Source organism: Rhinolophus sinicus, linkage group LG03 (assembly GCF_036562045.2).
Source record: "Rhinolophus sinicus isolate RSC01 linkage group LG03, ASM3656204v1, whole genome shotgun sequence".
Lineage (NCBI taxonomy): Eukaryota > Metazoa > Chordata > Mammalia > Chiroptera > Rhinolophidae > Rhinolophus > Rhinolophus sinicus.
Window position 1 is genome coordinate 145,865,716 of NC_133753.1, and position 13,774 is coordinate 145,879,489.

The 13,774-nt window shown below is 37.3% G+C and overlaps 1 protein-coding gene and 1 pseudogene across 2 annotated transcripts in view; one reads left to right on the forward strand and one right to left on the reverse strand.

The window, feature by feature from the left end:
* Nucleotides 1-753, forward strand: part of LOC109455055 (seipin) — a 1,332-nt pseudogene extending 579 nt beyond the window's left edge.
* Nucleotides 1-13,774, reverse strand: part of XRCC4 (X-ray repair cross complementing 4) — a 342,504-nt gene that overhangs the window by 149,645 nt on the left and 179,085 nt on the right. The gene's annotated exons all lie outside the window — the stretch shown is intronic.

A 13,774-nucleotide genomic window follows, 5' to 3' on the forward strand; every position in this document is an offset into this window, starting at 1 on the left:
TGTTCTTGGTCACCATTTCATGCTACGCAAGAGGCGGCTAAATCATTTCCATTTCTTCATGCTCTGTGCTGCTGCATTACCACTAAGACCTGCACCAGATGCCTCTGGCTTCCTGCTGTTCAGCTTTGCAGAGCAGAAGTGGCTCCTGGAGGTGGACCTGTATCCGGACTACAGAGAGAAGCCATATGTGTCCTCTACTGGAACGAATATCGAGGTCCAAAGCAAGTGCATCCAGCTTCCCTGCCCACGTCTCTGGGCTCAGGTACCTGCTGTGCAATGTTCCAATGAGCTGTACCCGCATAGGGGTTGCCAGCAACGTCGGCTTCCTCAGTGTCATACTACTCTTCTTCAGCTCCATGCAGTGGGTGTGGAGAGGCATCTGGCCATGACACCACTTTGCATTGCAGGTAAACATCCGAAAAAGAGAGTTCCGAAAAGGAAGGCCAAGGAAGGATCTCTGCCAGTCAGCTAGGTCAGGAGGATTCAACCCAGCTGTCAGACCTAAGAGGATGGTGAGAGCCCTGAAGATCCCTCCAGGACAGAGGGCCAGCTGGCTGAGGAGGAGAAACCAGATCAGCAGCCCCTGAGCGGAGAGAAGAGCTAAAGCCAGAAGCCAGTGATGGTTCAGGCTCCTGGGAAGATGCAGCTCTGCTGACATGTTGGCTGACAGAGGCCAAGTTGTTTGCTTCTACCAAAAAGCGATGTGTAACACGGAGTGTTGTGATGATGGAGGATGATTTATGGCACACTTGAAAACATACCTTCTCTTAACCATAGCTCACATCCGACTGACTGCACTACACAAGCTGAAAGTTGTCACACAGTTACTAAGGTTCGACGCACCACTTCCCATATTGAAGATCACTGTCTTTCCATTGGATGGCACTTGACAGCAGCATTCACTTTATTTTGTGATCACAACGGAAAGGCTCCGTGTCACACATTGCTTCTGGACGATAATTTCTGTCAAATAAAGACATCACAGTGTGTCCTCATCCACCTTATTCACTGCATCTGGCACTGTGTGACTTCTGGCTCTTCCCCAAAGTCAGAATGATTCAGGACATCGAAGCATCAACAACAGCGCAACTAAAGACACTCACGAAACAGGACTTCCAGAACTGCCTCAGAAAGTAGTAAGAACGATGGGATAAGTGTGTTCGAGGTGAGGGGTGTATTTTGAGGGGGATCAATGGGCATGTGTCTTTTACTGTAATAATTTTTTTATTTAAACATTCACCATAGTTTTTGATCACACCATACACACACACGTACATAGGTATGAATGAATATGTATATGTATATGTGTACACACACACTAACATACATCTCTCCTGTTCTGTTTCTCTGGAGAACCCTGACTGACACACAACCCTCTATTTGTTCCCTTTCACCTTAGGATTCCCAGTGACAATGACACAATGCTTAGGTGTTTGGCATTTAGGACCAAGGAGACGGTTCATGTTACTGGAATAATGATGTTCGATAATTTTTATTCTCATCGAATCTAGGCAGCAACAGGAAAACATATTTTCACATGATGAAAGTCCCAAACAATGGATCTGTTCTTATTTCCATTTTCACTAGCCACTAAGAAATTTTTAGAAAGTCAGTCCTTTTATAAGGGTTTCAAGATATATACACACATTAGTATATACTTGAAATCTAGCTAAGAATGAAAAACAAACTTTCATCAAAACCTTACAATGTTTTTTGATCTACGTCAATAAATTTTTATAGCATGTTAAGTGTCTTAAGACATTATGCTATACAACTACCAATTTAAAAGTTAATTTCAAATAAAAATTACATTAACAGTAAAAAGAAACATTTATTATCATATGACATGTACTATGCTAAGTATTTACATGGATTATCTAATTAAACACTAAAACAAGAGAAAATAAACAACCAAAGAGCTATCAGTTAAGACCTCTCATCACATTCTTTAATAGACACGGAATATGAAGTTTAGTGATATGAAATAATTTGTCTAAGGTCAAAATAGTAGGTAGTAAAGTTCATGATTCTAAAGCCCGTATCTTAACTGATATGATTTTGACTGAACAGAAGTCATTCCCCTTTTCCAAACCAGTGATTATGTGTTAACATTGTTGTAGTTATTGAAGAACAGAGGCCAGTGGTACACAATTTCTCTGAACCATTTCTAGGATAGAACAGTCATGTGGCTAGCAGAATATCAGACAATATCTGAAAAACATTAAATACATATCTGAAAACACCATTTAATATATGTAGTCTTTGAAGCAGAAACATCAAGAAAAATAATAGCAACTATTTTTTTTCAATAATTTAACTCCTATCTGTTTAATTTACAGCAAACATCAAAATTAACAAGAAACTGTCATGCTTGCTTCGTAGAACTGATTTTGATAGCAACGTGTTCATTGGAATGTCACTGTCTGTTTCCACTGCAGAGTGAGACTTGCTATCAGACAGGCCTGTTTTGGAGTATACTACTTAGACATGGATCTAACTCCTTACTTTGTCATGTGTTTGAGGGAAAGCTTAGCTTGCGAAAGTTCCCTGTATCTGTTTCTTTCTGTCTAGTGAGGATAGTAAGATTTACCTTGCTAGATTGTTGTAAGGACTAGGAGAATCTACGTGGTATATTGGTGGAAACCTACATAGTAGGTGCTAAATAAACTGTGGCCGCTGGTATTGTTGGTATCATTTATTGTTATCTCAAATGAAGATAGTTTCCTGTATGATAAAGAATACAGCTTGGAGAATCACTTCAGAGAGCCACTAAGAGAGGGTGAGGACCACTGTTGGTTGCTCTGGGCATAGAATAAAGATGACAAGCTGTCAGACAGAAAAGCAAATGCATGATTCAGAAGGTCAGAGAAGAAGTTTAACAGGGAGCTCATTTAGGTATTTCTGACAAGAAGTTGATTAGTTTAAAAAGGAAATTGAAATTCACACAGACAGACCAATTCATAGTCCACCAGTCCCAAGAGTCAGATTTAGACTTCAGTCAGAGATGCACTGTGCCAGATTATTCCATCTCTAGAACCTCACCCAACTATGGATATTATCTTACGAACCAGGAATTAAGGGCTGGATCCTCTGGCTTTTCTAAGGAACATACCCCAAGGGCAGGGGATATCTTTGACTAATCCCACTTCTGATTCAAACGAACTTTTAAAAAAGGAATAAGGAGCTCCTGTGAAAAGTCATGTTTTTAGTTTTCGTAAATCAGATGCCACATCCTAAGTGGGTGGAGTGAAAGCGGAGGTAGTCACAGCCCACGCCTCCACCCCTCTGAACAAAGCCCAAAGGAATTACCAACAGGACCAAAAAAAATTATACGACACAGAATTACAAGAACATACTTGTGGTTTTCAACTGAATTCATTACTTTTAATTTATCAAGGCGATTGTGATGAAACAAACGCCCCCCCTTTGATGGATATCAATCTGCTGTGCAATATAGCACCACAGACAGTTTCTCTGATTACTGAGTATTTCCCAAAACAATGAAAAAATTAGAATGAGTCTGAAAAGATGCTGACTTTCAATTACTTTGTTTCTGTCAACCAGTAGGTCAAAACAAACTATAAAAAATATCACGTAGAGATTCCAAAGACAGAGCAATGACCTCTTTTATTCACAAAACGGTACCGACTATGCCAATTATCTCTCTATCATCCCTTCCCCTTCCTGGTATAGTCCAAACACTCCCAGAAAATACCCCAAAATCCACCCATACACACTTTATGGTTTTAAAAATTATTTTATTTTCAATTCTAAAAGCCATGCATGACTATATTTAGACTGCACTTCAGAAATGGCTAAAATCCCGAGATATTGACATATACCCCCAATTTCAACCCCCACCTGCCGCAGAGGTAACCATAATTAACAGTTTATATGTAACCCTTCAGGATGTTTATGTACCAATAGAAAAGTATTTACTATTTTCTGTTCTAATTTTTATTAATTGCCATTATAATGTATGTTCAATATTGCAACTTGCTTTTATTAAGCTGTAAGAAATTCTAGGGTACACATTCATTTATAGAGGCTACAAGATTAGTGGAAATAATGCTGGACATGCAGCAGAATCCAGGTCTGTGCAATAGTCAGGAAATTATGGCTATGTCACCAACTTCACTATGCTCATTTCTGAATAATCTTCCGTCTCCCACTCTCACAGGTTTTGAGTCAAACCTAAATAATGTGTGTGTGTGTGTGTGTGTGTGTGTGTGTGTGTGTATGTATGCTTTAAAAGTTATATACTTTTATATATAAATAAAATATTATTTCTCAAATAGGATCTGAAAAATAAAATCAGGTAGTGCTACTATTCTAAAAGTATATACTGTGGGTATTTAACTTAAAATTTTAACCAAGAAGTGTCATAAGAATATTTCAATAATAAAACTTAGCTTGGCACAGTCATTCCTAGCTTTAAACGCTTCACTGGAAACACTTTGATATATATATCAAAGGTTTAATCATGAAAAAATATATTTGTATATAAGTTCAAGTTATTAAATTGATTGTTTACAAATCTGATTCCTTTTTTTTAATATCCATGAGGTTCTGTGCTTGATTCTCAGAGTAAATGAACAGCAGCCTTAATGTATTAAAACAATTAGAATTACTAAATCAGAAGAGGTTGCAAAACTATGACATTTAAAAAATATTTGAAAATTTACCCCAAATCTACTACATGTGGTAGTTCAAAGAAATTATTTTAGTTAAAACAACTGTATAAATGATTTCAGTTTAAGTTACAATTCTTTTAAACAAAATGTTCTTTATAAGCTAGAATCCTGAAAGGTTTGCATTTTAATTAATTAAAACATTAAGATTCTTTGGGGAAATGGTTCATAAAGAATCTCTATAAAGCCGCCTCATTTCTAGTTTTTTTTCATGAATAGGATCATCAATAATAAATGATATCACCTTCACCTTAAATAAAAAGTGCCATTCACTTATTTATTCTGATTGCTTGTCTTTATGAATTATTCACCTTTTATTTATTTACTTTTTCGGGGGCTGTGGGTTGTAGAGGATTTTTGGGGAGTAACTGATGTTTCTGAATCTTCCCATTTTCCTTTATTTGAAACACATTACCTCGCATTATTTCTTCAGAGTCCTCAAGCTCAAGTGGCCACCCAATTTTCATTTCCCAACATTAAAACAAAAATAACCATGGGAAAGTACTGACATACATACATATATGTAAAAAATATGACACAAAACCATTACATTTTGGGGGGTGTCAATGTGATCATAGTAGGATAACTCAGAGATGAGTTAAGATCCTGAATTCCAACTAAGACAGTATTTCCCAAGAACATTCATGTCTGAGAAGGAAGGTGGGGCAGATGGAACATGTATCTAACGTCTACCTTTTAGGTGCCAAAAGTAAAGTCAAACTGTAAGAATTATTTGAGGTCAAGTGTGTTCAATACCAAATTATAAATCCGCGCTAACATACACATTTAATGAATTAGAGGAATAAAGTATATTACAAAACTCTAATTGTATAAATCAAAACAATGAGTCATATGACAGTTTCAGGACCTGTTTGAATGTCCTAGTTTGTGCCAATTTTTCTCAATAGAGAAATTTTGACCACTGGCATTTAAAAAAAAACAGTTTTCACTTACAGAAAAAAGAAATAACACAATAATAGATGCTCCACCTAGGTAGACACAAGTGAGAAAAATGAAAATTATGACTATCCATTTTACAACCTGGGTGGACAGAAGAAAAAACAATGAAGTCAGAAGACCACAGGCTCCCAGCTCTTGATTGAACATGAAATAATTCTGGTTGAAGTGCAGAATGAAGTGCAGAATTCTTCTGAGATGGTTATCAACACATTCCTGCAGAACCCTATACTCTAAGTAAGAAGTTCTATTTTAAAATCATTGACTTAAACAAATTCCTAATTTTGGACAATTAAATTACTTCCTTTTTTTTTTTTTTTTTTTTTTTTTTAAGGAGGGCACAACTCACAGTGGCCCATGTGGGGATCGAACCAGCAACCTTGGTGTTATCAGCACCACGCTCTAACCAACTGAGCTGACCAGCCACCCCAGATTTTTTTTTCTTTTTTTTTTTCCTACTACAAACAACATTCAGATCTCTATGTACATTCATGGTTATTTCCTTAGGATAAATTCCTGGAGGCAGAATTTCTGTGTCAAATGGTTTTAAGGCGTTCATTGTCATGCCAACTGACTTTGATGATCACCACCCCTCAAACTGGGGACAATGGCAGTAGGCACCCATTTTCTATTCTGCTTTTTAAATGGAAACTAACCCCATTTATAGCATTTGATTCAGATTCTATTTCTTTCTGACATATTTTCTCATCTTCCTTATGATGTCAAATAGGTCGCTATTAAATGTCCTCTTTGAAGCATCAATAATTCCTTTCTGTTAAATGTCATCAGATTGATTAATGGATTAGCCTTCTGCTGTCTTAGGACAATGATCCCTCAGTCAGCTTCTATATAGGAACGACTAATCAAAGCATATAGTCGCCTTTGAAGGAGGATACCTTTGTTAACTTGGCACTTTAGGACACCACATGCTTTAGTATCTTTAAGTCTTGTTTAGTATGTATCTGACCTTTTGTTAAAATCTATTCAGAGCAACCTCTGACCTTAGATTCCCCAAAATGAAGCGTAGAGAGCACATTTTCAAATAAAAGAACCTAGAGATTATCTAATTCATTTTATAGATAGTAATACTGAGGGTGGCAATGGTTCCTCAGAGCCTAAACTATAATACAAAGACAAATTATATGTTGCCTCTGTCCCCAAGGAGTTCACACCCTAGTGGGGATCCTAGTGGGGGATACCAACAAATAAATCAACAAATACTGTACAATGTGATAGATGCTATGGGAGAATAAGGTGGCACAGGCGCATGAGAAAGGAAGGTTGGGTGAGTTTTCTGAAGAAGGCAGCAATTGAATTGTACTTTAAAGGAAATGGATGGATCAGTGAGATAAAGAAATGGAAAGGCAGGAGGGCATCCAGGCAAGGGTAAGCATAAAACTTTAGGAGAACTTGGTATAATTCAGTGATATAAAGGAGAAGCATTAAAAAGTGGCTGGAGAGGAGGCCAGAGAAAGATGAAAATTCAAATGCCCACAAGTGACATAAATGAGTGAAACTTTGTGGGTAAGGACTGTGCTAAATTAAGGAGTGCATGTCCTCTCTAAAGACACATACTCACTGTTCAGTCAGTATAGCCAATTGCTACCATATGAGGGGATAATCTTATAATTTCAAGAGAAGCCAGAAATCTCTCAATTTTTAAATTAATGTCGGTACCAAATTTTTAAGAAAACACGGTACAGACCAGAACAAACACATATGCGAGCTGAGTTTTGCTAACAGGCTGCGAGGTCACAACCTCAGGGCTAGAGAGTCAGGTAAGGGGCAGCTCATGAAAGACTCTGTGTACTAAGCTAAGAGGTTTGAACTTTATCCTGAAAACTGTAAGGACTCATTAAAAGATTTGAAGTGATTAACATCTTAAAAGGATCACTCTGGAAGGAAGCTATATAAACCAGGCAGTAACAGGGACACGGAAAGGAGACAGATTTGAAAGATGTTAAACACGGCATACAGTTCAGTAAATTGCACAGTTGAAACTGGAACCCAAGTCACCAACATCTTTGCTTGATATTCTTAGAACTACACCAGTATAGTAGGATGTCCTTTAGAGTGGAATATTTAGTTTGCAATGAATAAGGTACAGAGGAAATTCTCTGCAAACATTAGGTTGGAATACCAGAAATTTTTTCCTATAGATACTATCAGTGTAGTGCAGGCAAATGCTACACCAAACAAAGTCCAGGAAAGAGGACATATAGAGAAATCGTGAGGAGATAGACAATGGGCATAGACAATGACCATGAAAAAAAGCCCCCTCCTACCATGCTTCATCTGGCAACATTCCATGCCAGTTTAAAGTAAACAATGTATAAAGATACCATTAAGTATTTGATAAAGGAATGGAAAGGACTATCTTACTCTAGCCCCACCTCAAAAAGTCTACGACTAAAAATTAGTCTATTAGTTTCTGGATCATCTGCATTGTGGTTAATCTCTGCTTACTTAGTAGGAGAGAAGACTACAGCTTTAATTTGGTTAGTACATTTTTTTGGGTTCAATGAATAACTAAGCCAGACAACAAGCAAGTCAAATGGAAAGTGAAGTCATTAGGTGGGGTGAAGTGATGTCAAATCTGAGTGTTTTTCTCTCTTAACCTTCTGGATGGGGGCTGGACTCCATTTGTATTGACTGGCACAAGATGAGCTTATAAAAGAACGTTTGTTAAATAGCTCTGTGAATAATAAAATCTACTTCCACTGCCTGCTTGAGAAAAAGACGAAAATGCTATTTTTTTCTTTATTAAAAACGATATCAATTTCTTTGTAAAATTGTTGAATCGTTGTTGTCCTAAAGTTGCCATATTATACAATTAAATTGGTACTGAGAGAAAAGAAAACTTCCAAATTGTAACATTTGGAAGTATGCTATATATTCCTAAATTTGTAGTAATAGAACTAAACAGTGATTTATTCTGACCCTCTACTTGCTTACAGTAAAGGTGTCAATATTCACTTCATGGCAGTGGTATTGAACTTTTGATCAATGTTCCTTTGTCACTACTTTTAAAACAGTAGTGTGATGTTACTAAGGATATGCTGTAAGTGGACATGTCTCTGTTTTAATAAGTTAGGTTACACTGCAGTAACAAATACCCCAAGACCTCAGTGGCTTGAAACAACAAAGCTTTAACTTCTCATTTGTGCCATATGTCCATCAGGTATGCCTGAGAGCTCCACTCTGTGGTGTTCTCATTTCAGGACCTAGGATGACAGGACCAACATTGCCAGTTACTATAGCAAAAGGAAAGAAAGTTCTCTGGCTCCAAAATTACACCTGACACTTTTAATCAAAACTTGCTGGTAAGAACTAGCCTTCTAGCCTCACTCAACTATAACTACGAAGTTCAATTTTACTATGTGCCAAGAAGGCAGAGAGCTGGAAATATTTAGTGAACAGAACTAATGACTATCACAGTCACCCAAATAATTGGCCCATTATGGTTTCATGTATCTTTGTTTTTTCTACCTGGCTGACTGTGAAGTTAGAATCCATGACTTAAAAGGCTCCCCCAAAATTCTTTTTATTCCGTGATTATACATGAAGAGAACAGCTCAATTTAAAGTGTAAATAAAGTAATTTAAATAAAGTAATTATGTCTTTTTGGAACTTTTCCCCCACTACTATATATATATTTTAAAATTCAGTTTTGATATCATACTAAAGTTTCCAGGAACACATAATAGAATTGTTCAGATGAATTGACAGCCCGGAAAGCAACCACTCGACTATTAAATCCAGGTATAATCCATAAAAGAGATAATCAAAAATGGGCTGAATTCATTGTCCCACAGATGTTACAATCTATTAAAGAATAAAACCTGGAACTCTGACACTACAATAACGCCTCTTTTTTTTAACCTTCACTGTACTTGCTGTTTAAAGCTCCACATTAGGAACCACTCAAGCACTGCTGAAGAGAAACACCCACCCATGCTAACGGTTCTCACTTTAAGATCATAACCATAAATCCCAAATGTTTAGGACTCTCAAATCTTTATCTTTAGACCTCACTTCTCCCAGGAACTCCAGGGGCATATGTCTTGGTATCTCTGCTTTGATGTCTGCTAAGCATTTTAAAGTTAACCTAGCACAAACACAACTTTTCTTTTTTTTTTTCTGCAAACCTGCTTCTTTCTTTGTCCTTCCCATGTCTGCACCAACTGCACCACTCACCTAGTTTTTCAAGCCAAAAACATAGGAATCCTCTTGATTTCCTTCTTGCTCTGTCAAATCTACAAGCAAGTCCTGGCAACTTTACTGCTAAAACATATTCAGGATCTAGGATCTTCTCAATATTTCCCCAAACGGCCTAAGCCATCATTGACTTTTACTGGGACTGCAGTATAACCTCCTAACTGATCATTCTCTTTTCACTCAACCATAACTCCACATCCATTTTCCACAAAGCGATATAGCAATCATTTAAAACAAACATCAGACCATGCCATTTCCCTCCTTAAAATCCTCCACCACACTGTGAACTAAGCTTAAAGGATATTGACCTCCAAAGCCCTATGTGATCTGACCCTATCCGATTCACTGACTGCATGTTTATACCACTCACTATCTTTACCACTACAGGGGCCATCTTTCTATTGCTTAATATGCCAGGTTTGGCTCAACTGAGGGCCATTACATGACCTGTTTCCTCGCAGTCTTTGTAGGGAGGTCTGCTTATTATGATCCCTATAAATATCAATTCCTCAGAGAACTTCCATGACCACTCTATATTAAAGAGGAAGCGTCTCATCATTCAGTATCTTTTACAACACCGTCTTTTAATTATCCGTACATCTTTTGATTATTATTTGATATGTCCTTGCTTATTTATTGTTGTGCTTGTTTCCCACCACTAGAATGTAATGTCAGCTCTTTTGCTCACTGTCATACCCTCAGTGCCTAGATCATACTAGGTACTCAGCAAATATGTGCTGAATGATATTTACGATTTGAGTACGCAGAGGGTATATGGTATCAGCAAACAAGCACCAATGTTACATAACATCACACTTCTAAATTCATCTTTGGCCACGTTCTAATTATTCTGGATTTTCTGATGATAAAAATTAGTTGGTTATAAGTTATTAACCATGGTAAAATATAAATCAAATGCATTCACAGTATAACTTTACCACAAGTGATTAACTTGACTTGGAAAACAATTATATTCAAACCTAGACAGTTGGACACTGGGAGATAAAATGAACACGAACAAGAACAGTAGTAGTGATCAGTAATGAGCATTTACCATGTGCCTGGCACCTTCTATTTGTCATCTCATTAACTTTAATGAGATGGGTATGACTATTCTCATTTTAGAAATTAGAATATTGAGCCTCAGAGTGCTTAAACTGCATGCCCCAAATCACATAGCAACTAACTCTCAAATCTATATCTAATTCCTTACACTATGGCCTGCCCTTCCATGGCAGTTACATGGCAAGTGTTCTGACTGAGGAGCAGCAGTGGCTACACAACTGTACAATCAGTGATATCTCTCTCAAAGAGCTGATGGCTAGTAGGTCTTTTTATAGAGAGAACCATACTTAGGTGCAGAATCTGCAGACAACAATATCATATTTTATTGTATTCATTAATTTCATATTGTATTAAATGTTATATTTACCTTTAAGTGATACTGGTTTTCGATGTAAGATACGAAAGTGTAGTTTCTTCATTAAATAAGCATGTTTAATATAAAAAGTGAAGTGATTTAATAGATAACTCATAGTGCAAGTTTTACCAAGAAGTGACAAAAACTGAGGAGGGAGCTGGTGAAACTCAGATATGACGCAAATCCAAATGGTGGCCCACATGACGAGTTGGGAAAGTCAGGACTATTGTATTTGTCTTTTTCAGTAGGTTTTCAAAAAAAAATTAGTTATATCTCAGAAATGAAAGGTGCAACAGCAAGGGAACACACACATTAACAGAAATGCAGTGTCCCATTATTCTTTGTACTGAACTCACCACAACTGAGATATAAGAAGGCTCTGGAGACACAATTTTAATGGAAAATTGGCAAACTATATGCATTCAGTGAAAAGCAACCAAGAGACTGACCATGTGAAAACCATGTCATATTTGGGGAATGTTGATAAACTTAGGCTCTTTTAGCTTGCAAAAGAAAAATATCAAAGGATGAAAGAATCTCCATATTAAATGGAGTGATATCTTATTTAGGGATTGGATTCTAATGTAGGTCTTAAGGTGAAAATCAAATTATCCTGAAAAGTCCTTAGGAAAATATTATACTCAAGCATAATATACAAACTTTAATTGATCCAACATCACAAGTTTTTCCTCCTATTTTGATAAATGGCTATTTGTTTTCATCAAGCAGCAGAAAATGAAAGTAGTTGCCTTGTATTTAGTGGCCATATTGTACGAAAAAGGTTTATCTTAAAATATTCTGTTTATGTCATGGAAGGATAATGGGAACTCAGACAGGTAGAGAGAAAAGAGATATATGTTTTTCATTTCATACACAGTCCCAGGTATATATTTGAGTAGAATGTCCATAACTATTTAAATTGTTCTTTTATCCTATTTTCTCCCTTGCCTCTTTTTATGGTGGGAGAGGGAATGGAGAATGTATGGTGAATATGCGTAAGTTGTATGCACGTAGAACATGACTCTACATGAGTGGCTTTAACGTAGAAAAATTTATATAATATGACACAGAAAGCAGAACTAGGGCCAGTAAATGAATATTACTGGGTGAAATGGGCTTTCAATTAAAGCATTAAGCATTTTGTCCATAAAACATTTATAAAGGCTACGCAGTCATATATTTTGGATTAGATAATTAATACAATCCATTTCAACACTAACATAATTAAGTGTAACAAGTGGACCAAAAAAAAAAAAAAAAGAAAGAACGAAAGAAAAGAAAGAAAACAGTAGGGGCATAAGAATTACTGTCTGCTAGTTTAGATTATCCACATTAGTGCTCCCCTTATTGCTTGGAATCCAAATAGGAGCATAATAAGTAATAAATTTAAGATTCTTAGAGTAAATCGGTGATCCATGATATCCTGAAAATTGAGAGTGAATAAATCATTGAATTGGAAGCCCTGTAATCATAAATTATTTGCGATGTAGAACAGGTTAACAATAATATTAAAGTTTAGAAAAAAATGAAAAATAAAACAGTAGAAAATTAAGTAAAATAATATAAATGCAAGGATTAACAAAAGTTTTAAAAGTTACAGGTGACTTGAACAAAAAGAAAATTTCAGTTTGGTTCACTGAAAATACAAGTGGTAATAGTGTCTCTGAAACATAATCCAGAGTATACTGAGGGAGATCTAAGATGAAGGAGTAGATAAATACAGTGCCTAATTCCTTCTGTGAACACATAAAAATTACAATTGAATTACAGAGCAATCAACCTGGAGAAGCATCTGAAGTCTAGCTGAAGAGAAGTTTTGTAACTAAGGTTATAAAGAAGAAGACACATTGAGACTGGTAGGAGGGGTGGAGACGTGAAACAGGCTGGCCCCAAACCTCCATGTGGTGGTTAAGAATCAAGAGGCATTTCTCAGCCATGGAGGTTCCCCACCCAGAGGAGCAAGGGACTCCAACAACACAATAAGCTCCCTAGTCCAGAGTACTGGTGTCAGGAAGAGGATCCCCCACAACATCTGGCTGGGAAAAACAGTAGGGAGTCCAACCATCTGGGTGGGACAGAGGGCTGCAGGAAACCCAGACATTCTCTTAAGGAGCACATGCACAGACTCACTCACTCACAGGCATTCACCCTGGGCTCTGGTGGAGGGACGGTGATTCAGAGGGCACTAGAGGCATACAGGGGGTAGACTGAGGTGTGTGGCTTCAGGAGGAGGACTGGAGAAAAGTCACCATTTTCCCTGTGTGGGGTCCTCTTCCTCTGTGCAGCCTGCAGGTGGGCGTCATCTTTCCTATGTTGAGCCCGCCCCCATACACATCCAAATCTGAATCTGATTGGCTTGGTGAGCTCTGCTCAACTTCCCCAATGCCAGAGATACTTCCTCCTGAGCAGCCAGACCCACCAGCATTGCACTCTTTCTTGGAAAACTATCAGAGTCCATGCGCTCAAGGTGGGCAGCAACTGGCCTCGG